Source organism: Gastrolobium bilobum, unplaced genomic scaffold, assembly GCF_033153095.1.
Source record: "Gastrolobium bilobum isolate Gb01-03AN ecotype WA unplaced genomic scaffold, APGP_CSIRO_Gbil_v1 utg3880, whole genome shotgun sequence".
Classification (NCBI taxonomy): Eukaryota; Viridiplantae; Streptophyta; class Magnoliopsida; order Fabales; family Fabaceae; genus Gastrolobium; species Gastrolobium bilobum.
In genome coordinates, this window is record NW_026896966.1 from 69,412 (window position 1) to 96,541 (window position 27,130).

The 27,130-nt window shown below is 41.1% G+C and overlaps 1 long non-coding RNA gene and 1 other non-coding gene across 2 annotated transcripts; both read left to right on the forward strand.

Moving 5' to 3' along the window:
- Window positions 1-12,060: 12,060 nt before the first annotated feature.
- LOC133303053 (small nucleolar RNA R71) lies at window positions 12,061-12,167 on the forward strand. The gene has a single exon (XR_009750422.1). It is a non-coding gene; the product is annotated as a small nucleolar RNA R71 (small nucleolar RNA).
- Window positions 12,168-22,344: 10,177 nt separating this feature from the next.
- LOC133303046 (uncharacterized) lies at window positions 22,345-25,370 on the forward strand. Its single transcript, XR_009750421.1, has 3 exons — window positions 22,345-22,886; window positions 24,281-24,345; window positions 25,148-25,370. It is a non-coding gene; the product is annotated as an uncharacterized LOC133303046 (long non-coding RNA).
- The last annotated feature ends 1,760 nt before the right edge of the window (window positions 25,371-27,130 follow it).

Below are 27,130 nucleotides of genomic sequence, written 5' to 3' on the forward strand. Positions count from 1 at the left end.
GAATTGGCAAATAATGCCCAAAATCTGGCTACGTCCCTCATGCTTCCTTTGCAGAGGGACCCTTTGAAGTAGACGGGGTTCTTGATGGCTGCTGTATCCTTCAGGTCCCCCAGAAATTTGGATACTCCCCTACTGTCTATGTATTCCTAATATGGACAGTTGGGAACGGTGGGGAGGTAAAGTACCTCTTTAATGGCAGTGGGGGAAAATGACACTTGCTTTCCCCTCACTGTGACCTCATTAGTGGAGTCATCTTGAGGCAACCTCCTCGTCTGGTACAAGAATTCTGCTACTATAGAGACATTCATTTCTCGGTCATCAGTGGCAAAATGAAGCCACTGAAGCTTGATCAGAGTTTCCTTCACGTATGGAGGCAGAACCAGTTTGTCTTGCTGCAAGGATATGTTCTTTTTCGGGTACGGATGTATGATGGGTTTGGTGAGCTAAGGTTCTTGGTCACGACTGGCCACTGGAGTCACCTTTACTGATAGCTTAGTCATCTTTTTAGCAGAAAGGGGGTTAGGGCACAATGCAGAGGGAAGGAAAGAAAGGTTTTGAGTTGAATGGAAGTAGTAAAGCTTGAAGAAAGGAAGGGCTGAGTTTAAATAGACAATGGAGAAGAAAATGAAGAGTTTTCTGGGACGTGGAGGTTGAGGACAGGAGGTTGAAGAGGTAGTGGAATGGGGGTGTTACAGCACGAGTGGTCAGACGTTAGTGGGTTGTAACTGATGATGATGATGGTTAGAAGATGGAACGGTTTTAGGTTAGAACGTGGGTGAGAAGGAAGAGAAAAGGGTGCAGTTTGTAACACCCCGTGTATACCCAGAATATTAACATTACATCGTATTAAGCGGTGCTTAATTAAAAATGCGGAATATTCTTTTTCTTTTCAATTATGACGTCATTATCAATTACCATCTTGATTACTTAATCAATTTCATAAAATATCGCTTGTATGTAAATTGCAATAAGACATCTACTGAAATACCTCAATATATAAATAAAGTGTGTATCTAAATCACAGTATTACATCAAGTAATCCGGACAATATCATGATACATTATTACAACTTCAAAAGACTCAAGACATAATCAAGACATAACAATACTATGTGTCATGGACAATCCCCATGCTCACCAAATAAACATAGTAAACAAGTCTCAACATAACACATCATAAACATAAATTGAAGCTATAAGCATAAGCAGCATGCAATTCCAGCATCCAATCATGGCAGCATAATATAACAGCAATCTAACTCAGCTCCGGTCTCCTGCCGCCTGAGGTCTCAACATTACCTGCCCCTGAAATAAGCATTCCCCAAACGTGGGGTGAGATCTCTAAACTAGAAATTTCAGTAAGACAAGGGGTCCTCAAGGATCTTCCACCCTAAGCTCACTTACATGTGCAATATAAGTTCAAAAAGCATTTATATCATTATCAGTTCCAAAACTATGTAGTGCAACAGATATCTATGGCATGTGTGTAATCACTATCTACTGGCCAGAGAAATGTAGGAATACGTCTATTCCCTACATGTAGTACAAGGAACACCGCTTGCACCTCACCCACAGCCTTACCCTCTTGTATGTTCTACATACTCAGGCTTACCGTATAGGTGGAACACCTCCATGCATATCAACAAGGTACTAACATATAATAGCTCAACAACATTTCCAAAACATCAAAAGCATGTAACACAGCATGCATATACCATATCCCCATGGGACATGGTGGAACCACAACATGGCTAAACCGAGGACACGAAAGCTTACCTCTAAGCTAGCTATCCAATGCCACAAGCTCAAAGTCCAATTACAGCAGATCACAATCTCATATGGACCAAATATAAATCAATAAACATGTACCACATGCATACAAATTAAAGACAATGCTTTTTCATTACGTTTTATGTCTTAAAGCTTCTAACAAAGCCACAAGCCCTTAATCACATGATTCTGGCTTAATCCATTAATTAAAGAAGTTCAACTTCATCAATCTAGGGTCTACAAACCCCCAATAGCCTACTGTACGCACAGCACAGCTACGGTTCTGCGAAATCCCAGAATATCCGGATATTCCTCGGAACCATATCCGGATATACAATATCCGGATATCTCACTGTCCATATCCGGATATGCAATATCCGGATATACAAATACACATATTCAGATATCCAATATCCGGATATCCCAAAACCACATATCCAGTTATCCAACATCCGGATATCTGTTCGACAAATATCCGGATATTTCACGACAGAATGCAGTTTCTGCATTTTCGTGAAGTTATCCCTTAAAGGTTCCCTTTTTACCGATTTTAAACACCTAATCATGCATTTCTAGGCGTGTTCAACATTACCCAACAACAAGTTATCATCTTTAAGTCATTAGATGCATCGAGGTACCATTTTTAAGCCTTAAAACTCAAGTTAAAGGTTGGTACAACATACCAAGGCTCAAAACTCAGAATGGTGATGCTCTTGGAGCTCAACACAGCCCCTCAAGTCTGACTCAAGGTAGATGCACGAAAATGCACAACAAGATGGCTCATTTCTGCACAAAGATAGACACTTGGAGTTCACAAATGGCAAGACCAAGGCTTCCACTACTCAACCTCCAAACTCAGCCCTCAAGACTGACTCAAACAGTGGCTAAGACTCAGAAAAGACCCTCATTTCACTCCCATAAGGATGCTCCCAAGTGTTTACAAGGTGGAAATGTGAAGGAAGTCAAGAAAGATCACAACTTGGCTCAAGAAATGGAAGGGAAAGCCAATGGAACAGTAACCAGCAAATGGTCAGCCCCAAACTCACGTAGAGAAATCTGATCCTAGGGTTTTGTGCCCATAATGGGAGTATTTATAGCCCAAACACACTTAAACACACAGTATTAACTTTAATTGCTACGCTTAGCATTTTAATCCCAAACTTTGGATTCTAAAACTACACATTTTTCCAAGAATTATCATATTTTTCTTATATTTTTCTCGAGCACCTTTCCGATAGGCGCTTTTCAAAGTCAGTACCGGTTTCTAGCACCTGTTCTCATTATTTAGACTTGAAACTCGTTTTACAAGTCCTGCATATTATTCTAGTAATTATCATGCACTTATTTTAATTTTTCAGGATACTTTTTCGATACGCATTTATACCGACTAGCAGAACCGGTATCTGCACTTTTCTTCCGAAAAACGACTTTCAGCATTCTAACCCACTTATTATGATTATTAAGCCTCATAAATAATTATTAGGGTCAATTATGGAATCATTTCCTAATTTTGCATAATTAATTAATTAAATACCTTAATTAACGGTGCGGGTTCTTACATTCACCCCACTTTTTTGGGATTTTGACCTCAAAATCAGAAACATACCTGGTCGAAACTCGGGGTACTGCCGGAGAAGCTCGTCCTCACGCTCCCAAGTACACTCCTCAGGAGTTCTTCCGATCCACTGCACCTTGACCATAGGAATGATCTTGCTCCTCAGCTGCTTCTCGCCACGATCGAGAATTCTGAGTGGTCCGACGGGAGTCTTCAGGTTCTCCTGAACCTCCACATCATCCGGTTGCACCACGTGCGAAGGATCTGCTATGTACTTCCGAAGCTGAGACACGTGAAACACGTCGTGGATGTTAGCCAGGTTCGGAGGCAAGGGCAAGCCGGTAGGCAACAGGTCCTACTCTACCAAGGATCTGGTATGGCCTAATATATCGCGGGCTCAGCTTCCTCACTCCGAGTGCCCGACCAACACCGGTGACAGGTGAAAGTCTCACAAAAACGTGCTCACCCTCACTGAACTCCAGCGGACGATGCTTGACATCACAGTAGCTCTTCTGGCGATTCTGCGCCTGCTTCAACTTTTCATGGATCATCTGGATCTGCAAGGTGGTATCTTGGACAAAGTCCAAGCCAAAAAGCTCCTTGTCCCCAACCTCAGACCAACAAGTAGGAGTCTGACACCTCCTACCATACAGTGCTTCGTAGGGCGCCATGCCCAGGCTAGCATGAAAGCTGTTGTTGTAAGAAAACTCCACCAACGGAAGGTACCTATCCCATGCCGAGCCCTGCTCCAATGTGCAAGCTCGCAACATGTCCTCCAAGGTCTGGATGGTCCTCTCAGTCTGTCCATCAGTCTGAGGGTGATAGGCGGTACTCAATCTCAACTGTGTACCAAAAGCCTCTTGCAGTGCCTCCCAGAACCGAGATGTGAACTTCGGGTCCCTATCACTGATGATACTCTCGGGCACCCCGTGAAGCCTCACAATCTCGCGGAAATAAACCTTGGCCAACTGCTCTGTAGTGAAGCTCACCTTCACTGGAAGAAAATGGGCAGACTTCGTCAATCTGTCCACAATGACCCAAATAGAGTCACAACCCGCCCGAGTCTTCGGCAATCCCACCACGAAGTCCATGGAAATACCTTCTCACTTCCACTGTGGTACTTCAAGAGGTTGAAGTTCACCATACGGTCTCTGATGCTCAATCTTCACCTTCTGGCAAACCAAACTCTTGGACACAAAGATAGCAACATCTTTCTTCATGTCTGGCCACCAGAAGTTTTTCTTCAAGTCTTGATACATCTTAGTAGCACCAGGGTGGATAGAAAACTGACCCTTATGGCCTTCTGCCATAACCTGTTCCGTCAACGGGCCTCGAGGAACCATAATCCTCTGCTGAAACAAAAGAAATCCATCATCATTCCAAGACACACCGTCTTGGTTCTTCACATAATCCAGACACTCTCTCTGAACTTGTGCCTCTTTAATCTTTTCTAGCAGCTCGTTCACAACATCTGATGCTTCCAACTCGAGAAGTACACTCTCACATGGAACGGTCACTGCCAAGTTTCGGAACTTCTCAACCACATCAAAGTTACCAAGTAACAAACTGGATGAACTACTGGATTTCTGACTCAAAGCATCAGCTACCACATTGGCCTTGCCAGGATGATACCTTAGCTCGAAGTCGTAGTCCTTTATGAACTCCATCCATCTCCTCTGCCTCATGTTCAACTCCTTCTGGTCGAACAGGTACTTCAAACTCTTGTGGTCACTGAACACCACAAACCTTAAACCAAAAAGATAATGCCTCCAAATCTTGAAAGCAAACACAATAGCAGCCAACTCCAAGTCATGAGTAGGGTAGTTCTCCTCATGAGGTTTCAACTGCCTCGAAGCATAGGAAATCACTTTGCCCAACTGCATCAACACACAACCTAGCCCCTTCGCGGAGGCGTCGGTGTAAAGCTCAATCTCAAGCGCAGGATCAGGAAGGACCAACACAGGAGCAGCAGTCAGTCTCTCCTTCAACTCCTGAAAACAGACCTCACACTCGTGAGTCCACACAAATGGAGTCTCCTTCCGAGTAAGGCGAGTCAATGGCAAAACCATGGTGGAGAATCCCTTGATGAACCTCCGATAGTAACCTGCCAAACCCAGAAAGCTCCTCACTTCCGTAACTGTCTTGGGTCTCTCCCAATCCAGCACGGCCTCAATCTTGTTCGGATCCACTGCAACTCCCTCGGCAAAAATAACATGCCCAAGAAACTTCACAGACTTGAGCCAGAACTCACATTTGGAAGGTTTCACATATAGCTTCTTCTCCTTCAGCACTTGCAGAACAGTTCTCAAATGCCCCACATGCTCCTCCTCCGTCTTGGAGTAAATCAAAATATCGTCAATGAAGGCGATCACAAAATGATCCAGGTACGGCTGGAAAATTCTGTTCATGTAATCCATGAACACAGCAGGTGCATTGGTGAGACCGAACGGAATCACCAAGTACTCAAAATGACCATATCTCGAGCGAAATGCGGTCTTTGGGACATCCTCCGGCTTCACCCGAATCTGATGGTATCCGGACGGGAGATCAATCTTGGAATACACACAAGCACCCCTGAGCTGATCTAATAGATCATCAATCCGAGGAAGGGGATACTTGTTCTTGATTGTCACCTTGTTCAGCTGCCTGTAGTCGGTGCACAATCGCATTGTCCCGTCCTTCTTCTTCACAAATATAACCGGTGCTCCCCAAGGAGACACACTCGGTCTAATGAAATCTTTCGCTGAAAGATCCTCAATATGCTTCTTCAGCTTTGCCAACTCCGGTGGCGACATCCGGTATAGAGCTAAAGAAATCGGCCCCACACCAGGCAACAGATCTATGGAGAACTCTATCTCCCTCTGTGGCGGAAACTCAGGAAACACCTCGAGGAACTCCCTCACCACAGGAATGCCGGTGATGTCCTCCTGTGTACTACTCACCAGACCTCCCAACATGACATAACCAAATGCCCCTGCTCTCAAGGCTCTCCTAGCCTGCAGCAACGAAATGTACGGCGAGGAACTGGCTGTGGAATCACACAGAGACAACACTACGCGCTTGGCACAACAGTCAATCATCACACAATTTCTGGACAGCCAATCCATGCCCAGAATAACCTCCAAGTTGGCCATCGGCAATCCTATCAGATCCACCGAGAACTCACTGCCATCCCACTGAAACGCCACATCGCGATGAACAGTGGTAGCATCACATCTTTCTCCGGTGGCGGTAGTCACCCGCATCGGTGGAGAAAGCACATCACTAGGCAACTCAAGCCCCACAGCAATCGGGGTAGCAACAAAAGAATGCGTAGCCCCAGAGTCAAACAACACATCAACAGCTGATGAACCAATCGTAACAGTACCTCTGACAAGGTTCGGAGCTCGATCCGACTGCTGACGATCCAGAGTATAAACTCTCCCAGAAGATGGTGGCACTACCAGTGCCGAAGTAAATGGAAGGGGAACATCTGAAGTGGCACTGCCTGCACTGCAGTAGCCCTCGCCGTCGCCGACAGACAGTCTCTGGAGAAGTGGCCCTCCTTGCCACACTGAAAGCAAATCAACTGACCGGTAGAGCACGGCCCAAAATGAGTCTTTCTGCATCCCGAACACCTGGGAGCAGGAGGTCTCGCTGCACTCCCCTGAGCAGAAGTCCTCTTGAACTGACTCGGCGCCTGCCGAGCTGCCAACTGTTTACCCTTGCCCTTGTTCCCAAACTTCCTGTCTCGCCAAGAAGTGGAACTACCAGCTGCAACCTTCGTCGCCTCAGCAACCTTGGCCTTCTTGGCCTTACTCGAGCTGTAGTAATCTTCAATATCACGACACTGCTGAACCAGTGTCCCAAAATCTGTAGAAGCAGAACCAGCTAGGTAACCAGCAATATCCTCACTAAGTCCCCTGCGGAACTTAGCAACCAGAAATGTAGGAGTAGGCCTCGCCATCCTGAAGTGTGCAAACTTCACCAACTGGTTCAACTTGGCCAGGTACTCGTCCACAGACAACGAGCCCTGAACCAATCTGTCAAACTCTCCCTGCTGCCTCTCCTGAGCGCCATATGGAAAGTACTGACCCAAGAAGAAATCCTCGAACATAGGCCAATCATCACATGACCCTGCATCTCGTAGACATAAGAAAGGTTTGTCCACCACTCATGGGCATCGCCCTCCAGCATGTAAGTAGCGAACATCAACTTCTGCTGATCTGTGCACTGCATGACCCGAAATATCTTGTCCAACGCCTGAAGCCAACGTACCGCAGCAACAGGATCAAAGGATCCATCAAAGGCAGGTGGCTTATGCTTACGGAAAGCATTTAGCCGGTGATCGATCTCATCATGATCCTCAACAAAAACAGGGACGGTCTGCATGGCCCCCGTAAGATGACTGTCATCTCCCATCTGACTCTGAGAGTCATCCTGCAGACTGGGTGGAGGTGGTGGTGGTGGTGGCGGTGGAGGTGGTGGCGATGGAGCATGACCAACATCAGGGCATTCCTCATCTCCTCCAACATGACTCTAAACATTGTCACGTTCGCCAGACGGTTGGCCTCCAACACGTCCTCAGTGGCCATCCTGTTTGCCTCTCTTACGGCATCTAGCATGGCCTGGTTTGCCATTCTCATGGCCTCCTGGTCGGCTAGTCGGGCCGCCTACATCTCAGCCAATGTAGCCAGGACAGGATCGGGCCGATCCTCCGAAGTCTCGCGATTTCTCCCGGGTCTTTCCATGATTCTGCACAAGTTACACAAATTATGAGTTGATCAGGCCCACGCAATATGGTCACATATGCATTATCATAATAATACTCGACGGAGCAAACACACAAAACAGACACAACCAAACATCCTAATCATTGCAATACATACAGGCTTTTCCCTTGAACCGTTGCTCTGATACCATAAAATGTAACACCCCGTGTATACCCGGAATATTAACATTACATCGTATTAAGTGGTGCTTAATTAAAAATGCGGAATATTCTTTTTCTTTTCAATTATGACGTCATTATCAATTACCATCTTGATTACTTAATCAATTTCATAAAATATCGCCTGTATGTAAATTGCAATAAGACATCTACTGAAATACCTCAATATATAAATAAAGTGTGTATCTAAATCACAGCATTACATCAAGTAATCCGGACAATATCCTGATACATTATTACAACTTCAAAAGACTCAAGACATAATCAAGACATAACAATACTATGTGTCATGGACAATCCCCATGCTCACCAAATAAACATAGTAAACAACAAGTCTCAACATAACACATCATAAACATAAACTGAAGCTATAAGCATAAGCAGCATGCAATTCCAGCATCAAATCATGGCAGCATAATATAACAGCAATCTAACTCAGCTCTGGCCTCCTGCCGCCTGAGGTCTCAACATTACCTGCCCCTAAAATAAGCATTCCCCAAACGTGGAGTGAGATCTCTAAACTAGAAATCTCAGTAAGACAAGGGGTCCTCAAGGATCTTCCACCCCAAGCTCACTTACATGTGCAATATAAGTTCAAAAACCATTTATATCATTATCAGTTCCAAAACTATGTAGTGCAACAGATATCTATGGCATGTGTGTAATCACTATCTACTGGCCAGAGAAATGTAGGAATACGTCCATTCCCTACATGTAGTACAAGGAACACCGCTTGCACCTCACCCACAGCCTCACCCTCTTGTATGTTCTACATACTCAGGCTTACCGTATAGGTGGAACACCTCCATGCATATCAACAAGGCACTAACATATAATAGCTCGACAGCATTTCCAAAACATCAAAAGCATGTAACACAGCATGCATATACCATATCCCCATGGGACATGGTGGAACCACAACATGGCTAAACCGAGGACACGAAAGCTTACCTCTAAGCTAGCTATCCAATGCCACAAGCTCAAAGTCCAATCACAGCAGATCACAATCTGATATGAACTAAATATAAATCAATAAACATGTACCACATGCATACAAATTAAAGACAACGCCTTTTCATTACGTTTTATGTCTTAAAGCTTCTAACAAAGCCACAAGCCCTTAATCACATGATTCTGGCTTAATCCATTAATTACAGAAGTTCAACTTCATCAATCTAGGGTCTACAAACCCACAATAGCCTACTGTACGCACAACACAGCTACTGTTCTGCGAAATCCCAGAATATCCGGATATTCCTCGGGACCATATCCAGATATGCAATATCCGGATATCTCAATGTCCATATCCGGATATGCAATATCCGGATATACAGATTCACATATCCGGATATCCCAAAACCACATATCCAGATATCCAATATCCGGATATCTGTTCGACAAATATCCGGATATTTCATGACAGAATGCAGTTTCTGGATTTTCGTGAAGATATCCCTTAAAGGTTCCCTTTTTACCAATTTTAAACACCTAATCATGCATTTCTAGGCGTGTTCAACATTACCCAACAACAAGTTTTCATCTTTAAGTCATTAGATGCATCAAGGTACCATTTTTAAGCCTTAAAACTCAAGTTAAAGGTTGGTACAACATATCAAGGCTCAAAACTCAGAATGGTGATGCTCTTGGAGCTCAACACAGCCCCTCAAGTCTGACTCAAGGTAGATGCACGAAAATGCACAACAAGATGGCTCCTTTCTCCACAAAGATAGACACTTGGAGTTCACAAATGGCAAGACCAAGGCTTCCACTACTCAACCTCCAAACTCAGCCCTCAAGACTGACTCAAACAGTGGCTAAGACTTAGAAAAGACCATCCTTTCACTCCCACAAGGATGCTCCCAAGTGTTTACAAGGTGGAAATGTGAAGAAAGTCAAGAAAGATCACAACTTGGCTCAAGAAATGGAAGGGATAGCCAATGGAACAGTAACCAGCAAATGGTCAGCCCCAAACTCACGTAGAGAAATCTGATCCTAGGGTTTTGTGCCCATACTGGGAGTATTTATAGCCCAAACACACTTAAACACACAATATTAACTTTAATTGCTACGCTTAGCATTTTAATCCTAAACTTTGGATTCTGAAACTACACATTTTTCCAAGAATTATCATATTTTTCTTATATTTTTCCGAGCACCTTTCCGGTAGGCGCTTTTCAAAGCCAGTACCGGTTTCTAGCACCAGTTCTCATTATTTGGACTTGAAACTCGTTTTACAAGTCCTACATATTATTCTAGTAATTATCATGCACTTACTTTAATTTCCCGGGATACTTTTTCGGTACGCATTTATACCGACTAGCAGAACCGGTATCTGCACTTTTCTTCCGAAAAGCGACTTTCAGCATTCTAACCCACTTATTATGATTATTAAGCCTCATAAATAATTATTAGGGTAAATTATGGAATCATTTCCTAATTTTTGCATAATTAATTAATTAAATACTTTAATTAACGGTGCGGGTTCTTACACAGTTGTCTTAATAGTTGAGGGGACGGTTGCTTTTTCTGAGCACATTTTCAAGATTTGCAATAAGTGCAAATTTGATATGGCTGCGTATCTTTTTGAGTGACGCAGCTGGGACATGTGTCCTAGTCACTCTTATCTTCTAGCTCAGGGAACGTTCCCATTGTCTTTTCCTAATTAGATAAATGCATAAATAAATAAAAAGAAAAAGTAAATAAACTAACTAACTGTAATGTAATTCCCACGACTGAGAGGGAAGGAAACACATCAACTAAATACTATTTACTATAAAATTATTATTATTATTTTATTTGGGCTTGTGTGGTCAGGGACCACCCCAAAACTACGTTTCTGGAACGGAACGTACCTTATTTGGACTTTTTGGAGTGGAACATCAGACGTCCCCTCCTTTTTGGGAGCTATGTGGTTAAGAGTAACCACCCCAAAACTTTGCTCTTTGTCAGAGAGCAAATGAATCTACTGGGTTGCCTCCCATTCAGCGCTTAGTTTAATGTCTTTAGCTAGACATGGTACTTACCTCAGAAGTGGTTGAGGGAACTTCAATGTCCCCTGGCAGTGATCCTGGTGTTCTTATTTGAAGATTGGAAGCAATTTGTCCCAGATGGGACTCAATGTTCCTAATCACTGCATCATTCCTGGTGACATATTCTTTGACATAGCTTTCCAAAGTGTTGATGTGTTGGTCATCTCTGTGGAACAGAACGTAATTGTTCCTCCTTGGTTCAAACGTTCCACTGTTGCTGCCTTGCTGATGCTGCTGCTATTGAGTATTGTATGGTCTGTGGTTCATGGGTGGCCTCCATTGGGGGTTATGGTTTTGATCTTTGGTGATAGTTCCTCTAGGATTTGAATTGGTATTGTGTCCTGCTTGTTGATTGTCTCTGGTGAAGTTCCTGTTGCCAAAATTTTCTGCATAACACACCAATGCAGTGGATGGGCAATCTGTTGAGTCATGAAGGTCACCACAGGCTGAGCATGGTTCTGTTCCAGCTGTTGTGAGTTGTAAGACTTCCATCCTTGGTGCTTCTTGGTCATCTTTTAGGTTCTTTACTTCATTCATGAGAGAGGCTAGTTGGGCTTCCATGGCAGTTTGTTTATCCAGTTCTAGCATGCCTGGCTTCCTTATGGGTTCACTCTGTCTATTGGCCATTGGAGACATCTTTCAACAGTTCCTTCTATGATTTCATACCTTGATTCAAGTGTTCCTGTAAAAAAATATCCTCCTGCAGCAAAATCTAAATGAGATTGAGAAGTATGGTCAAGTCCCTTATAAAACGATTGTAACATTCCCCAACTCTCTACCCCATGGTTTGGACATTTCCTGATGATGTCCTTGTATCTCTCCCATGCCTCATATAGATTCTCTCCATAAAACATTCTGAAGTTAGAGATTTCTGCTCTAACATCAGCTTGTCGAGACATGGGGAGAAACCTCTCTATGAATTTTTTAGAGAGCTCTTCCCATATGTGGATTGATCCAAGGGTGAGAGTTTTCATCCATGTTTTTGCTTTTAAGCCCAAGGAGTGAGGGAACAACCTCATTCTCATGCTTTCTTCTGTCACACCCTCAGCTTTGAAATTATCACAAATATCTTGGAATGTGGTGAGGTGTATGTAAGGATCTTCTGCAGGGAATCTATTAAAGATCCCTGTTTCCCTAATCATGTGAAACATGATAGGTTTTAGTTCAAAGTTAGGTGCTACAGGAGGGAGGATGACTCCCCTGTCTGGTCTGTTCCTGAAAGGAGTAGCCAAAGTTCTGAAATTTTGTTCGGGAGGAATATCTTCATTATTGTTATGATCAGCCATGTTTTCAAGAATTTCTTCCCTGAAATTCCTTCTTCTTCTATGAAGAGTACGTTCTGGTTCAGGATCAAAGGGAAACTCAGGTACTTCACTAGAGTGGTTAGAGTCTGTTTCTGACTCTTCACTCATAAACAATAAACACAAATTATATATACAGTAGATTTAGTTAAAATAAAATAAAAGTAAAGTCAAATATACAGGGTATGTACTAAAAACAGTAAATAAGTACAAAATTTAGTGTTGCTATCCCCGGCAACGGCGCCAAAAACTTGTTGGGTGGTTTGCTGATGGTGGAAAAAGATAAGTTCTAATGGGGGACGTTCCTCTGTTCTAAACAGAACACAAATTCGCTCCCTTACTTCTAACCCAAGTGCGCAAGTGCACACATCAAGTAATAAAGGGTGTATTAAGGCCCAGATTATCGTTCCCACGAGGATAGAACTCTAGATATTGTCTTATACTATTTTATAAAGAATGAAAATGAAAAGAAAGTTAGTAAATGAACTGTCTGGTCAAACTTTCCTTACTGTCTTGACAATGTTCCTCAGGAACAGTAAGTTCAATCTGATGACAAACAATTGCTCACTGCGTTATGTATGTGATCCTTCCTGATTAGAAGAAGGTGAGATAATATTCATTGGAGTTTGATAGATAACAGCTTAAAATAAAGTATAAATATTTAAATAGAAATAACTATAAGTAAGAGACAACAAGTGGATGGTTTTAAAACAGTTTAACAGAAGGAACGGATTCACTGCTCCATTCTTAAATAGCTATTTTCTCTACTCAAGACCTAGCACTTTTTGGCTTTGTCCCAGTTTCTTATCTGCCAACTCTGATTCCTCAGCTCATGGACTAGATGGCTCACAAGTTTCCATATTCCTATGGCTCCCTTGACTCCAATAGGTACTTAGTACAGAACCTTGAAATGGACGAGTTGGCCCCTTATTCCTAAGGTGACCAGTAGTGTTTTTGCCATGACACTACCTTCCCCCAATGGCTAAGCTGTCTGAAATCCCTTCCTTATGGAAGTTCCTTTCTCAGTATGTGTTCAATTCCCATTGATACACAATGAATATAGCTTACTTAGCCAAAGAAATACAAAAAGCTTCAGTGAAGAGTTTTGAAAATAGTTCTTTAAGAGTTTTGCAGTTTATCCGTTCCACAGATAGTTCAGCCCATGGCTGATATTTGAAACATAATTATTCCAATATGAAATCCCATAGACCTGAGATTCAGCTTAGAGATAACAAATGGAACGAAAAGAAGAAACACTTATATTAAATTAAAAGACAATTTACACAAAAAACATAAAATAGAGAAGGATGGTTTGATGCTCGTGAGGAGTCTTAAGGGTTGATACAGAGAAGAGAAGAGGGGTTGTCACTTAGTTACAGTTACAACTTAAATAAAACTAAGCTACTACTACTACTAGGTGATCTTCTTCCTTTAGGACTTCAATCCCTCCAGAATTCGATGATGTTTTTGTGTGTGGGACGTCCTATTTATAGGGAGAAGAGGAGTGGCAGTCTTGTAATTCCTTTGGAGCTGGGTTCTTTCGTGAAGGGACGTGGCGGTGGCAATAGAGTGTAGAAGATGTGCAAATTGCTGGATGGGAAAATGTTTGTTGATGATTAGTTGTTCTTTTCAGTTCTTCCCATGCCTTGCTTTCTTCTTTGGCCAATGAGAACTCTTGATTCTCTGCTCTTCACGTTTCTTGGTGCTTAGTTGGTGCACCGCCTCTGCTTTTCGAAGACTTTGTATCCACGTTTCCTGCAAAATTTACAGAGGCATTAAATGAGTGGAGCAGGTGCATCCAATGCTTTTCAATCCGTTCCCCTTTTAATATATTTTAAGGAATACGTCACCATACGTTCCCCCACTTGTTTTTGTCACAAATGTGTAAAACAAGTGATTTTCATGCTGAAGTTGTGCATCAGATGAGGGAACGTGTGATATTTTGCCATCAAAATGGGCCTAGATGGGAACGAATATATGTCCCATCATATCACACTTTTCTCTGGTGACGGTAGTCACCCGCAACGAAGGAGAAAACACAGGCATGAGCAACTCAAGCCCCACAGCAATCAAGGTTGCAATAAAAGAATGCGTAGCCTCAGAGTCAAACAATACATCAACAAAAGATCCACCAATGGAAACTGTACCTCTGACAAGGTTCGGAGCTCGGTCCGACTGCTGACAATCCAAAGTGTTAACTCGCCCCATGGCAGGTGGCACAGCAGGTGCCGAAGTAGGTAGAAGGGGAACCATCTGTAGTGGAACTGCCTGAACTGCTGCAGCTCTTGCCGTCGACGACGGACACTCTTTAGCATAGTGGCCATCCTTGCCACACCGGAAAAAATAGTCTGACCGGTAGCACACTGCCCCAGATGAACCTTCCCACACCCCGTGCCTGGGAGTAGAAGGTCTCGCTGCACTCCCCTGAGCTGAAGTCCTCTTGAACTAATTTGGCGCTTGCCTAGCCGCCAACTGCTTTCCCTTTCCTTTACCAGCAAACTTCATGTCCTTCCAAGGAGTGGAACTACCAGTTCCCTTGGTCTGAGAAACCTTAGCCCTCTTGGCCTTACTCACTATGCAGACATCCTAAATGTCCTTACACTGTTGTACCAGTGTACCAAAATCTCTCGATGTTGCTCCAGCAATACGCTTTGCAATCTCCTCACTAAGTCCCTTGCGGAACTTAGCAACCAAAAAGGTCAGAGTAGGCATAGCCATCCGAAAGTGAGCGAACTTAACCAACTCATTGAACTTCGCCAGGTACTCGTCAACTGACAACGAGCCCTGCACCAAACGGTCAAACTCCCCCTGCTTCCTCTCCTGAGCATCATACGGGAAGTACCGACCCAGAAAACAATCCTTGAAGAATGGCCATGTCATGACATGACCCTGCATCTCAAAAGCGTGAGAGGTGTTCATCCACCACTCATGAGCATCGCCCTCCAGCATGTAAGTGGCGAACATCAGCTTCTGCGGATCAATATACTGCATGACCCGAAAGATCTTGTCCAACGCTTGAAGCCATCTCGCCGCCGCAATAAGATCATACGACCCATCAAAGGAAGGTGGCTTATGCTTGCAGAAAACATTAAGCCGGCGGTCTAACACATTGCGATCCTCAGCAGGCTCCACATAGGGTTCCATCACCCCAGTAGTATGACCAGTGCCCTCGACATGGCTCTGGCTCTCGTCCTGCAAACTAGGTGGAGGTGGTGGCGGAGGGAACTGACCAACAGCAAGACCAACCCTCATCTCCTCCAACATGACCCTCATCATAGTCATGTTCGCCAGGCGGTTCACCTCCAAAACATCCTCAGTGGCTTTCTTGTTCGCCTCCCTAATGGCGTCCAGCATAGCCTGGTTTGCCATCCTCATGGCCTCCTGGTCGGCTAGTCGAGCCGCCTGCATATCAGCCAATGACGAGACATAATACTAATGTGGTCACATATACATTATCATAGCAAAACCCAACAGAGAGAACACACAGACAAGACTCACAACAAAACATTCTAAGTTATTGCAATACATACAGGCTTTTCCCTAGAAAGTGCTCTGATACCATAAAATGTAACACTCCGTGTATACCCGTTTGTTAACATGTCATCGTATTAAGCCACGCTTAATTAAAAATGCAGAATATCTTTTTCTTTTCAATTATGACGTCATTATACTTAACCAAGTTGATTACTTAATCATCTTCATAAAACATCGCCTCCATGTAAATTGCAAAAGACAGCTAACTGAAATACCTCATAAATAAAAAAGTGAGTAACTAAGTCACGGATCTACAACACGTAGTCCGGACATAATCCTGATACAATTATACAACTCGAATCAACTAAGACAAAGTCAAATAATGTGGCATGGACAATCCCCATGCTCACCAAATAAGGCAACAAAGACCAACATAGTCTCAACAACAGCAACAATAATCATAACAAGCTAATAACATAAAGCAGCAGGCATAATCCAGCATTCAGACATATCATCAAATAAACAGCAATATCAGCTAAGCTCTGGCCTCCTGCCGCTAGAGGTCTGAGCCCTTGGGTTACCTGAACCTGAAATAAGCGCCTCAAACGTGGGGTGAGATCTCTAAACAGAAATCTCAGTAAGACAATGGGTCCTCAAGGATCTTCCACCCCAAGCTCTCTTACATGTGCAATATAAGTTCAAAAACAGTTTAACAGAATAATTTCCAAAATAGTGCAATGCAGCAGATAATCATGTCATGTGCGTTATAACTATTCTACTGATCAGAGAAGTGCAGGGATACGTCTATTATCCACACAATACATGCCCATGTTGTACCCGCCCACACGAACACCCCATGGCTTCCTGTCTAGGCGAAACGACATATAGATATCATAAAGCAATTGCACTTAACAGCTCAATAGCATCTCAATAAAATAGTACATGAAAACACATCATGCATATAACCATCCCTCCATGGGACATGTGGAATAAACAATGGCTAAACCAAGGACACGAAAGCTTACCTTGCAAGCTAGCTATCCAAGCCAATAGTCCACACAAGCTCAAAGCCCAAACACAGCAGAGTCACAATCTGTTTCGGACCAGCAATCATATCAACAACCATAGCTCAAAAGCATATACATAAAGACAACGCTTCTCTTTTACGTTTCATGTCTTAAGGCTTCTCACAAAGCCACAAGCCCTTAATCAATTGATTCTGACTTAGTTTAATTATTACAGAAGTCCCACTTCATCAATCTAGGGTCCACAAACCCATAACAGCCTTCTGTCTAAACAGTACAGCTACTGTTCTTCGAAAACCCAGAATATCTGGATATATGTCGGGGGCATATCCAGATATCCATATCCGGATATCACAGAGCCCATATCCGGATATGCATATTCGGATATCACAGAGCCAATATCCGGATATTTCGCGGCAGAATGCAGTTTCTGTATTTCGCGAGATATCACTTCCAAGGTTCCATTTTTAACACTTTTAAACGTTAAAGCATCCATCTTTACACTCTTTTAGGTTCATATACTGATTGGTTACTTGTTTAACTCATTAAACATGCCAAGACTCCACTTTTACTCATTAAAACTCATGATCAAAGGTTCAACGACTTACCCAAAGCTTAAAACAGCAAGGAATGATGCTCTTGGAGCTCTCAAGTCAGTTCCAAAATGCTAACTTCAAGGGTGCACGAAAATGGCACTCAAGCAAGGTCCTTTCTCTTCAAAGGTCACACCTTGAAGCACAAAATGCCATGACAATGGCTCCCTCAACCCACACCAAGAAGTCAGCACCCCAAGCACAAGAAAACAACACCTCAAACTCAGAAAATGGAGCACCTTAAACTCTCTCAAGCCAATGCACACTCACACAAGGAGTTTTAGAGAAAGAACCAAGAAGAAATGAGGTCTCTTGGCTCCAAAGGTGAAGGGAGGATGAAGGTGGCAAGGTGGCTGCTCTAACTTCAGCAAAACTCACGTAGAGAATCTGAGCATGCCTAGGGTTATGTGCCTAAAGTTGTATATATAGTGTTTTAAATAATAAACACACAGTATTAGCACTAATAGCTACGCTTAGCATTTTAATCCCAAACTTTGGAATATGAACCTACTCATTTTTCTATAATTTATCATATTTTTATTATATTTTTCGCAGCACCTTTTCGGTACGCGCTTTTCCATAGCCAGTATTAGTTCTGGCACCAGTTCTTATTATTTAACTTGAAACTTGAAATCACAGTCCTATATATTATTATATGAATATTCATGCACTTATTATAATTTTCCAGGAAACTTCATCGGTACGCATTTATACCGAGTAGAGGAACCGGTATCTGCACTTTTCGTCAGAAAAGCGACTTTCAGCATTATTAATTAATTAGAAATATTATTTAAGCCTTCTCATAATTATTAGGGTCAATTATGGAATTATTTCCTAATTTCTCATAATTAATTAATTAACTTCCTTAATTAACGGTGTGGGTTCTTACAGTAGCTGATATTAGTGCTGACACCAATTCTCATTATTTTGACCTGAAACTTGTTATACTAGTCCTATATATATTATTCTAGTAATATATACACACTTTTTTGTAATTTTTCGGGATACTTCATCGGTACGCATTTATACCGTGAGGCAGAACCGGTATCTGCACTTTTCGTCAGAAAAGCGACTTTCAACATTATTACTCATTTACCATAATTATTTAAGCCTTCTCATAATTATTAGGGTCAATTATGGAATTATCTCATTAATCTCATAATTAGTTAATTAACTTCCTAATTTAACGGTGCGAGTTCTTAGAATGACCTCTCTAACAGAAATTAGTGTTTGGCTAAAAATTCTCTCCAGCTTTTGTTCATTGGGAGCAACCCACACCATTCTAGGCTTTGATTCACTTTACATTCTTAACTTTTAACATTTTTCAGAGATTGCCTAATTATCCTGAGGTTAATCAGAGAGTAGAAGCAAATAACAATAAAGGCCCAAGTCTTGCTAGTAAAATCTTATGTCAACTGAGAATTCTTTTTCTCTCTTGTTCCCTCAAGCAAATTCCTCCATACTAATAATCACTATTCTATCTCTCAACACCGTCACAGTAACTTTCGTGCTTAAGAACATCAAACCAACAACACATTGTTACCATTTTCAAGTTTTCACACTCAATGTATATAAATCATGTAATCCATAACACAAAACACAATATAATATCAATCCAGCAAATTGACTTTATTCAATATATGCATCCCAACAAACATAGAAACAACCATTCATCATAACTTAACATCACATATATGGGTTCATTAATCCAACTACCAGACATAATACCAATATAGAATGCAAAAGTACATGAATCATGCAATACAATGCATAAATACCCCAATCTTAAAGTATTGTTATGTCCTCACAGCATGTCATGGAATTTAAGAAATAGAGGTACTTACCATTGAGTTTTCTGTAGAAGGGAAAAATTGTAAAGCATATGAAAACAACAAATTAATAGGTCTTACGCATCAACATGGTGGTGACTTCCTCTAGGTACGTCATCAGGAACAAGCTTAGCTCTATACACTTCATCAAAATCTACATTCATAACTTTTATCCGGGAATGATGGGTATTCAAATGTGGGAATCCCATGATCTTTTCCCCATACATACCCTTCTTTATCCAATACTTATTTTTCTTTCAAAGCCACACACATGTCTAAGTTCTGGATATTGTATTTCTTATTATCAACTCTCAATTTCCTGATATCCATCTTCCTCTGCTTGTTTTTTTTTTCTTTAGCTTTGTGATTTTAGCCTTCAAAATCTTCACTTACTGACCCAAAGATGTGGTGTCTGCTCCAGAATCATGAGGAACTTGGCTAGATGATGCATTAGCATTGTGGAAGGTTGAAGTGTTGGGAGGAGGACTGGGGATAGCTTGAGTAGGAGAACCCGGTTAATGCTACGGGCTTTGTGGGGGTGACTGTGGATCGAGCTTGGTTTTCACCTTAAGGTACTTCCTGAGGCTGTTCTTCATCAAGATCCATGTATATATCATCATCAACTGACATCATTATGCGATTCACAGTTCTTTGGTTATGGGTAAGGAAGATGTGACTTTGGGTACAACAGCATCAAAGTCGATTCCCCTGGCTTTATAAAGGGAAGTGACCAATACTGAGAAACCAAAAACACGCTTCAACTTACGCGCTCCCTCGCATAATTCATGAGACACTATGGCACCCATGTCCACATTTCTACCAGTCAGCAAACAATAAAGCAGAATTTCTCTATCCAAGGAAATTATAGTATCATGCAATGTAGGAATCATTTTTCCTTTGATGAATGTTATCCTGACCTTTGCTTCTGGGCATAACTCTCTTCTATTAAGTTCTTGGCCTAAGTCCCATTTCTTCTACTTATTTGCACAAATAGTTTGTGCCACTGTATTCCAGAATGTTGTGTTACTTTCCTCCTGTAGCAGCTACCCATATTCATCTATAACCTCGTCTATGCCAAAACACTCACGAATAGCCTCTGGATCTATTGGTATTGGGGTTGTAATAGCCGTGTATACCCGGTTTATTAACATGTTATCGTATTAAGCCACGGTTAATTAAATTGCGGAATAACTTTTTCTTTTCAATTATGACATCATTAATATTACCAAGTTGGTTACTTAATCCTTTTTCATAAAACACCGCCTCTATGTAAATTACAAATTAAACTTCTAACAGAAAATACCTCAATAAATAAATAACTGAATGTGTCTCTAGTCACGGAACTACACCACGTAGACTGGAAAGATCCTGATAGTTTATACAACTCAATCAACTAAAACATCGTCAAATCAATGTGGCATGGACAATCCCCATGCTCACCAAATAAACAGCATACTCATAAGGTCTCAATACAAACATCATGGTAATGGATAAGGCATAATCACTAAACAGGTACATCAGCATAATCAGCACGCATATCAATCAACTAAGCTCTGGCCTCCTACTGCCAGAGGTCTCAACCCCCGAGTTATCTGAACCTGAAATATGTGCCCCAAATGAGGGGTGAGATCTCTAAACAGAAATCTCAGTAAGGCAAGGGGTCCTCAAGGATTTCTCCACCCCAAGCTCACTTACATGTGCAATATAAGTTCTAAAAGCAATTTATCAATATAAGTTACAAAATTAGTGCAATGCAGCAGATAATCATGTCATGTGTGTCAACTATTCTACTGGCCAGAGAAATACAAGATTTATATACGTCTATTACCCACATTTAGTGCAAGACGCCACTTGGACCCACCCACAGAATCACCGTATTGTATGACGCCACATACTCAGGCTTACCGTTTAGATGGAACAACTCATGCATATTATAAGGCCCTTGTACTTAACAGCTCAAAAGTATTTCAATCATAAAAAATGAAAACACATCATGCATAAAACCATTCCCCTATGGGGCATGGTGGAACCAACAATGGCTAAACCGAGGACACGAAGGCTTACTTCTAAGCAATCAATCAAATCCATGGTCCACACAAGCTCAAAGTCCACAAACAGCAGAATCACAATCTGTTTTAGACCAGCAATATCATTAATAACCATACTCTACAAGTATAAGACACAAGGATAACACTTTCCCTTTACGTTTCATGTCTTTAGGCTTCTCACAAAGCCATAAGCCTTTATTTCACTTAGATTCTGTAACATCCTGCAAAATTAGAAAATTACATAACTTGCAATTAGGGGTGTGTAGCATGCTTGAAACTCGAATTAAAATTATGTTTAGAGTAAAATTAATTTAAGTAGGAACATTATTGTGTTGCTATTATAAGCGAGTATATGTGTATATTTTAAAAGGTTCAAGACACTAGTTAAAAAAGAAAAGTACTACATTTAATTACAATAAAGGTAGGAACCTTAATTATTAACTAGTGGGAACATGAATTAATAATTATTACGAAAATATTTAAATTGTAAATAGGCAGGTGGACGTATGTCATGAAATTGAACTACAAGTAAGTGTAGGATAGGATTAATTGCTAATTACAACGCACCAAAATAATCCTAGTCACTACTTGGTAATTGATATGAATTAATGGGTACACCAAGAAGTTAAATTAGGGTCCATTTAGCCTAGAGGGCGACGGCCCAAGCATTGGAGAACTTGGGTTCAGCCCAAAATCTACATTAAGCATTATCTCTAATTGCTCAAGTGAAATCTACATGCATGAAATCCTATTGGTCAATGGCAACCCTATCTACCTTATCTTTTCGCTTGTGCGCATGGTCTTGAGGGAAACACAAATCAGTTTGCTGCCACCCCTGATTCAGACCCATATGCTGTCCTCATTCCCTGCACATGCGTTTGAATGGTTGAACCACAATAGAATACTTATTATTTCCACTTCTTGACTAAACTCAGCCCCTAAATCCCCTCCACAAGCCGTGAATCCCCAAGGGAAAACAACCAGAAAAGTTGCATGTTCCTTCCTCCTCTCTATTCCCTCAAACCGTGAGTTATCTAGGAGGAGAACAACCATCCAAGTTTCCATTCCATTCCCTGCATGGTTCGATTGAATGACAGCAGCCAAGGAGAGCACAACATGAGTTCATCCTTCATCCATTCCTTGTGCGGCCCTGCACCTAGAAACAAAGAGGTGTATTCATTCCCCTATTTCCTGGTTCACCTTTCCTCTCTTCGATTTGATGAGGAGATTCTTTTGCATGCAGATTTTGAAGCTCGATTCCTTGTGTAGAAGAGGGGTGAGGGTGTTAGTTGCTACTCTAATCGATTTGTAATCTTTGTGTACTGGCAAGAAGGTACTAACGAAAACAAGTCCCATTCTCCTTCCTACTTGCTGTCTCGATTTTCATTTGTGGTGTAGGATATACATATTTTTGTCATCCCTTCTTTGGTTCTGTTTGGACGCTGCATATATGCCTGGAAGATGTATTTTTGGTCATTCCTTCCTTAGTGTTCTATTCAGTTGCTGCATGTAGTTTAGGAGAATTATGAGTTGTCACTTTATTCCCTGTTTCTACCCCTTGGATCGTCTTAGAACCTAGTGCCTGCAAGCACCAAAAACCCGGTATAGGAGCTTAGAAATGGCTCCCATTAATTTAGTTGGAATGTACCTTGAATTAGAAAATTAATTAAGTTTTTTTTTTTGCATGTGTCAAATTGTTGAAGACAGCCTGCTAGAATGTGTTTATTAATGCCTAAGAACCGATTTTTGAGGTTTGAAGAACAACCCTCATCATTGTGTGATTGTTTGTTGGAATAGACTGTTATAGGTAGCCTTATATTGTAATAAAATCTGTATGGGCAGCATGTATAAGAGTCTCTTTAGCGCACCATAAGTCTTGAAGGGTAGATTATGTAATTGAAAATTTTAAATCACTAGTAATGGCCTTAAAGACCGAATCTGTATGTTTAGGAAACATTGGATTGTGTCATTGGTTAACAATTAGGAAAGCTGAATCTAAGGCAGAAAAGTAATTAACACTTGAAGCATGATAAGTCGATTGAAATCTTGGGAGTTGAAGGCTTGGAAAATAGCCTTAATCACTTTATTAACTATCCCTTGAACTAGTGTTTTGTCAAGGATTGTATGTAATAATAATAACAAATATACACAGCATGCTTTGTGCCTCTTGAGCGCACCCTAGACCTGGTAGATAATGACATGTGAATGTTGAATTTGTGGCACCTAACTGTTAATGAAAACCGAACCTACATGCCTTAGGAATTTCGGGTTTGGCACTTGTATAATTGAAAGTTGGAAGCACTTGTTAAAGGCTAAGAACCGAACCCATTTGTAGGGAAAATTCTGATTACGTCGCTTGCTGTCTATTGGTGAAATAAACTCAATGTTAGAAAAATCAAATGAGTATAAAAAATTTATGAAATCCTATTGAATCAAGTCTTGCATGCGTTTATAGTTTTTGTAGGCAGCATGCTTTATGCATCTTTAGTGCACTCCAAGCCTTGTAGGTATTGCCATGTAAATGACTACTTGTGGAACCTGGTTGATGCCCAAAAACTGTGTGGCATGTCTTAGAAATCTAGATTTTTGTAAATTAGTAATTGGGAGCCTGGAAAATGTAGCTTAAAGCCAGGAAATGAAATTGGTACTAGCAGCATAAATTCTGAATGGAACATTGTGATTTGTAAATAAATAAAGTAAAGAAATTTTGTTTGGTACTTTGATTAGGTTCATAAACCTCAAGGATGTTGGACGGACTTGGGGCTATTTTGATTAAAAAGCTAAAGTATCAGGTAAGTGTTCGGTGGATTACCCCTTTGTGACTGTTAGTTTAGTACTTGAATTTTTGATTTGTTTCTCTCGTGTTCTGTTCTGTTTCTGTTTGGAGGTAACTATAATTGATTTGAAATAAGAGCTGTTGGAAATTCTGTTTGAATATGATGGTGGATTTGGAATAAGAACTGTTGGAAATTCTGATTGGATATGTACTATGCTTTGAAATTCTGTTGTCATAATTATATATGAATTATGATTCTGATATCTAGTCATACGCATGAACATCATAAAATTGCATTTGGGTCATGTATGTGCGAAGTCAATCATGTCATGGCATATAACATTATGCATTCATCTTGGAAACCGAAGTATATAATAAAAGTAAGCATACGTTTGAGCACGCATCATATAGGCATCCCTCCGGTACCAGGGTATGGGACACTTGGCTTCAGTCCGCATAGGTCCAGTGGAATTCACCTTTAGGAGCCCTATGGAATCTCCACTGTGTTAGTTAGTAGTACGTGCACTGCAGTGCTATGAACGTACATTACTTTGGCGTTATATAGGCACTTTGATTAGTATTTTGGCGTTATATACGCACTTTGATTAGTATTTTGGCGTTATATACGCACCTTGATAAATATTTTGGCGTTATATACGCACTTGGATTATATGATGGAATATGTTCTGGAACTATTTGATGATGTGACAATTTTGGAAATTCGGTATTTAAATTAACATTGTTGCATTGTTGGATTTTCTGCCACACTACTGGGATTTTTCTTACCCCTTCGGGGCTCAATTTTTATAAAATTGCAGGAGGACGTAAAAGCATTTGGTGAAGTAGTATTTTGGATATCTGCTGTTGTTTTAAAATCATGTTGTTTGTCGCTGTTTATTTGGCTGTGCTGAATCTTGACGTTATGTACTGTTTTAGGGATTGACCAAGTGAATGTAGTATTTTATTTTGGGAACACACAGTAGCTTGATTATTGTATTTGCTAAGACTTATGTAATTCGGTTATCTTATTTTGACAAACAATTTCTGCTGTTTAAATTCGGATTTTGAGATTAAGTTTTCGAGCACTTTGCGAGTTCTGTTTTTGGGGCTACAGACCTTCGATCGGAGTATAATTTATATGCACTTAAAGCCCCAGGTGTATAGTTTCATATTATATAAAGTTTGTGTCCACAGCATGTAAGCACGGATTTTTATGATTTTTGCAAGTCAGGTAGTTTTGGAAATATTTACACAGATTTATCTCTCACCTTGCGAGTTTTGTTCCGGAAGCTACGGGACTCCGAATGGACCATAATTTATATGTACCTGAAGCCCCACATGTCTAGTTTCAGATTATATAGACTTTACAATGAAATTCTGAAAGCTCGATTTATTATGATTTTTTCAGCCAGACAGATTTTCAGGAAAATTATTATTTCAGTAAGCTATGTTATTTTATAAAGTTGCACACTGTTTTCAAGAGAATTCAGAGTTGCGCAACGAAAGTTTTCTTTTTTAAAAATTACTTGCTGATTCTATTTTACGAAGTCAGTTTTCCAGGTGAAAGTTTGAATTGGTATCATCAAAAGGTTTCTTTCAGAATAAGAATTTTATACGATAATGTGGTGACTCTAATCGGTTTTAGCAGACACTTCTCTTGGATGCATACAGGGGAGGGTGTCACAGATTCTGACTTAGATTAATTATTATAGAAGTCCACATTAGCCAATCATGGGTCCACAAACCCAAAATTCCATTCTGTATGAACAGTACAACTACTGTCTCGAAATTCTCAGAACATCCGGATATACATCGGGGCCATATCCGGATATCGATATCTGGATACCATATCCGGATATCGATATCCAGATATCGATATCCAGATACCATAACTGGATATCCATATCCGGATATCACAAGTCCCATATCCGGATAACAATATCCGGAAATCATATCCGGATATTTTGCGACAGAATGCAGTTTTTGAATTTCACGAGATATCACTCCAAAGGTTCAACTTTTAACCCATCAGAACGTCCAAGCATGCATTTTTATTCACTTTTAGGTTCATATACAGGTTGGTTACTTATTGAACTCATTAACATGCCAAGATTCAACCCTTAAACAAGAAAAAATCTTGAACAAGGTTGGTGAAACTTACCCAAGGTTCAAAACAGAAACAAGGTTGCTCTTGGAGCTCTCAATCAGCCCCCACAGTTCTGACTCCACAAGGAAACGAAAATGGCAAGCAAGAAAGGTCCTTTCTTCACAAAGGTTGCTCCTTTGAGCTTACACAACCAAAGGGAAGACTCCAAAACCACACAACTCAGAAACAGCCCCTTCCCAACACACACACACACAGCACCCTCAACTCAGAAGACGACACCTTTCACACTCACCAAAGCTCACACCCAAGTGTTAACTTGTTTAGAGATGAAGAAATCAAAGAAAAGAGGTGGCTTTGAGGGTTTCTCATGCAATGGTGACCAAGGGAGAAGGAATGGACACTATGTAATCTTAGACTTTATGCATATACGATGGAATGGCGTGAATACCTATTTTGCATGATTTGGAGTCTATTACTTGTGTGCCTTACTCTTATATGTTGGCAACGTATGTTACAATATGCATGTTTGTCAAATGGTCTTGTTGATTAAGTTAAAGGTCCATAACTTATAAACCAAGCAAAGATAAGAAAATGTATTGAATTAATGAGACTTGTTATGGATGTAAGAGCACCCTAGTTTGTTCGGATATGGGTTGCCTTTCCATGTCTATTAGGTACCCAAGAGGTGTGCCAC